This window comes from Chiloscyllium plagiosum, chromosome 33, assembly GCF_004010195.1.
Source record: "Chiloscyllium plagiosum isolate BGI_BamShark_2017 chromosome 33, ASM401019v2, whole genome shotgun sequence".
Classification (NCBI taxonomy): domain Eukaryota; kingdom Metazoa; phylum Chordata; class Chondrichthyes; order Orectolobiformes; family Hemiscylliidae; genus Chiloscyllium; species Chiloscyllium plagiosum.
The window spans coordinates 2,445,952-2,450,976 of NC_057742.1; positions in this window are offsets into that span (position 1 = coordinate 2,445,952).

Genomic DNA, 5,025 nt, shown 5'->3' on the forward strand with positions numbered 1-5,025 from the left:
CCACGCCCCCCTACGACCCCCCCTCCCATCCTGGCACTTTCCCCTGCCACCGCAGGAACTGTAAAACCTGTGCCCACACCTCCTCCCTCACCTCCATCCAAGGCCCTAAAGGAGCCTTCCACATCCATCAAAGTTTTACCTGCACATCCACTAATATCATTTATTGTATTCGTTGCTCCCGATGCGGTCTCCTCTACTTTGGGGAGACTGGACTACTCCTAGCAGAGCGCTTTAGGGAACATCTCTGGGACACCCGCACCAATCAACCAAACCGCCCCGTGGCCCAACATTTCAACTCCCCCCTCCCACTCTGCCGAGGACAGGCAGGTCCTGGGCCTCCTTCACCGCCGCTCCCTCACCACTCTATACCTGGAGGAAGATCCCGTCATCTTCCGCCTCGGAACATTTCAACCCCAGGGCATCAATGTGGACTTCACCAGTTTCCTCATTTTCCCTTCCCCCACCTCACCTCAGTTCCAGACTTCCAGCTCAGCACTGTCCCCATGACTTGCCCTACCTGCCTATTTTCCTTTCCACCTATCCACTCCACCCTCCTCTCTGACCTATCACCTCCATCTCCACCTTCATTAACCTATTGTACTCTATGCTACTTTCTCCCCACCCTCACCCTCCTCTCATTTATCTCTCCACCCTGCAGGCACTTTGCCTCTATTCCTGATGAAGGGCTTTTGCCCGAAACGTCGATTTTCCTGCTCCTCGGATGCTGCCTGACCTGCTGTGCTTTTCCAGAACCACTCTAATCTAGAAATTAATTATGTTTGGAGCATATTGTTATACACTATAATTTTTAAGTTTCATATTCCTACCAAATTTGAGTTTGTAAAGCAGCTGATTCTGATGTTAGAACAATGATTAGACTTCAAAGGTACTTCACTGCAAGCACCAAAACATAAGTGAGGACATCTCAAAGTCATAAAGGGCAATATAAATGTAAATTCGTCCACGGCTGGAGTGTCCTGTTCAGATCTGAACACCACACTTCAGGAAAGATAATTGACCTTGCAGAGGAATCGTACAGATTAATGAGAATGATGCTAGGCTAGTAGTCAGAAAGGGGTCGAGAGTGTGGTGCTGGAAAAGCACAGCAGGTCAGGAGCAGGAGAATCTACATTTCGGGCATAATCCCTTCATAAGGAAGGTTCTCATGAAAGATTACAGACTTCCAGTGCTGACCAGAACTGTTGTGTTGTCAGCCTTTTCTGCTCTAATTTCAGATTTCCAGCAACTGCAGTATTTTATTTCTGCAAGAAACAAAACTTGAAAAGTCAATCATTACTTGATTAAAAGAACACGGAATAGTACCTTCATTAACTAGTGTCAGCGAATACTTAACAACAACAGCTTGAAGGCATGCATCCTTTATCAGCCAAACTGCAGTTTTTGTCCGAGGTGTAACTCAAAGTATTTTTATTTTATGCCCATGTGTGTTTTGTTCATCATTACAAAGAATGCTGGTGCAATGCAATTGAACACATTTCATTTTGCCCACATAGCACCAAAAATAAGAATCGCTAGGATATACAATACATTACAGGCAGAGTAAAAGTCCTTTTAATTAAACCAAAGTACTGTTGATCTGAAATAAAAACAGGAAGAGTCTGAGAAACTTAGCATCTGTGGGGGTGAGAGTGCTAATAGTAGAAGAGGAGAGATATTGATGCATAATAGGTATTAATGATAGGTGTGAATTGTAGAAAATAGGTCAGGTCTATTGAGAGCAAACCCATTCAAACAAGGTAATGGGGAGTGGGGTGGAAGGTCATATAATCAAAATCAAGGGCAGCGTTCATGGTCTGAAGTTGTTGAACTCAATGATGAGTTCTGAAGGCTGTCAAGTGCCTAAGTAGAAAATGAGGTGTTGTTCTTCTACCTTGCAATGGGCTGTACTGTAGCACTGCAGCAGCCCGAGGACAGAAATGCGAGTTCTTTCTTTCTTCCTCAAACATTACAGATGCTGTACAGAAACTGTGGAAACCTTACAGGGCTACACAGCACAGTATATCTTAAACAGCAATGGTGCCTGGACAGGGAGGGTGCTAATGTTAATGCTAGGTAGTGAGGTTGTAAAATAGTCTCCATTCATCAACTGATGAGCACAAAATTAGAAACAAGATCAGAAATTGCTGGAAAAGCTAAGCAAGTCTGGCAGCATCGGTGGAGAAAAAGCAGAGTTAATGTTCCAGGTCCAGTGATCATTCTTCAGTTCCATTGTTGTGTATCTGACCCAATGGTTGGGAATATCTTTTGCATTAATTAGATGCCATGAGTACTCATTAACACCCCAGCCATTAGAAATTCATTCAGAGGTACAATCTTGTTGGGTAAAGATGGGCAACAAATCCAACTCTATAGATGAAGTTTGTACCTAGCATGGTAGACATCATTCCAGAAACGATCCAGAAGACAATTTTGATGGTCTGGAATACTTAATACTGTACTGTAACCTATTATGGATACAATTGTTTCCAAGAAAAATGAACGCTTACACATTAGAATTGCACGTTACAACCATCCTAAAGCAAGTGATGTTAATGACTTTCCCCTTACCCTTTTTGTGGGCAGTAGACAAGAATCATAGAATCCATAGAGTGCAGAAAGAGGCCATTCGGCCCATCGATTCTGCACCGATCCTATGCAGAGCATCCCATGATGTTGGGCTGAACATGATGCCAAATTAAACTAATCCCTTCTGCCTGCCCTTGGTCCATGTCCCTCAATTCCTTGCATATTCATATGCTTACCTAAAAATCTCTTAAAGCCCCCTTTGTATCTGCCTTCTCCACCATTCTTGGTAGTGTGTTCCACAATCCTACCACTCTCTGTGTAAAAACACTTGTCTCTCACATCTCCTTTGAATTTTCCGCCTCTCACCTTAAATGCATGACCCTTAGTTTTAGACATTTCAATTCTAGAAAAAAAGATTCTGACTGTCAACCCTATCTTGACCACTCTATGTACTTGCGTGACCACCTTCAGGGAGCTAGAGACTTGGACCCCAAGATCCCTCTGTACATCAACGCTGTTCAGGCTCCTGTTTTTAATTCTATACTCTTCCTTAACATTTGATCTCCAAATATCTCCACACTGGCATAGATTAAACTCCATCTGCTATTTTTCCACCCGTATCTGCTACTGACCTATACCGCACTGTATCCTTTGACAACCTTCTACACTGTCCACAAATCCACCGATCTTTGTATTGTCTGCAAACTTACTAACCCACCCGTCTACATTTTCATCCAAGTCATTTATATGTATCACAAACAGCAGAGGTCCCAGTACGGATCAACATTAGTCACGGACTTCCAGCCTGAAAAAACCCTTCCACCCTCTGCCTTCTATGGGCAATTTCTGATCCCATGCATCTTAATCTTCTGGATGAGTCTACCATGAGGGACCTTGTTGAAAGCCTTACTAAAATCCATGTGGACAACATCCACTGCTCTACCCTCATTGATCACCTTCGTCACCTCCTCTGAAAATTCAATCAAGTTAGTAAGACATGACCTGCCCTGCACAGAGCAATGACGACTGTCCCTAATTAAGCCCTTATCTATGCCCTTCATAATTTTACAAACCTCAATAAGGTCACTCTTCAACCTCCTACACTCCAGTGAAAAATGTCCCAGCCTATTTGTATAACACAAATCTTCCGTTCCCAGCAACATCCTCATAAACCTTTCCTCCAATTTAACCCCCACCAATTTAATAATATCCTTCTTATAGCAGGATGACCAGAACTGCACACAGTACTCCAGAAGAGGCCTCACCAAAGTCCTGAACAACATCAACATGATGTCTCAACACTCAAAGATATGAGCAATGAAGGTGATTGTGCTAAATGTTTTCTTCACCATCCTGTCTACCTGGGACATAAATTTCGAAGAATTACATACCTGAACCCCTAGGACTCTCTGTTCTATAGCACTACCCAGGGCCCTACCATTAATTGTCTAAGTCCTGCCCTTGTTTATTTTACCAAAATGCAACACATTGCATTTATCCAAAGTGAACTCCATCTGCCACTCCTCAGCCCATTGACCTAATTGATTCAAATCTGTTTGAAATCTTAGATAACCTTCTTCACTGTCCACTATACCACTAATTTTGGTGACATCTGCAAATTTACTAACAATGCCTCCTGCATCCTCATCCAAATCATTTACATAAATGACAAACAAAAGTGGAACCAGTACCTATCCCTGTGGAACACCGCTGGATACAGGTCTCCAGCTCAAAAAGCAAGCCTCTACCACAATCCTCTGTCTCCTATTGTAAAGCCAACTTTATATCCAATTGGCAAGTTCCCTGAAAGCCATGTGATCTAACTTTACTAATTAGTCCATCACGCAGAACCTTATCAAAGGCTTTATTAAAGTTCAAGTAAATAACATCTACCGCTCTGCCCTCATTAACCCTTTTGGTTACTTCCTCAAAAAAGTCAAGTTTGTGAGACCCAATTTCCCACATACAAAGCCATGCTGACTTTTCCTAATCATACTGAGCCAAACTTCTACCTCTTTCCAAGGAGCGTCCACGCTTACTCTCAAACAACAAGATTCTGTCTGTGCTTTCTGATAAGATGCAGCAAATTGATGAGAAATAGGATGAGAGTCGAGGATAGATCCTGATGGGATACCACAGGAATACATTAGAATAATACATGTCCTCATTTTGTTTGTTTTCCCCTCCCAATTTATGCTGTGAATTGTGCTGAGTGAAGAGAGGGTAAACGTTGCAGGACCTCATCCTGAGGTAATAGCTACTGTGTTTCCAAACAACAATCCACTTGTTGCTCTCATTGAAATTATTCATTGTCAAGTGACAATATTGTCTTACTTCTTGTTTAAGAAACCAGCAAACCTGGAGCCACATAAGTTGAAATCATTACAATTCAAACAACCTTTCTATAACTATGCATTCAGACTTGACTATAAATCACAGAAAATAATTGGGAGCCATCTACTTACACAAGGAACCAGTCACTGTCGGCCTTACTTGAGT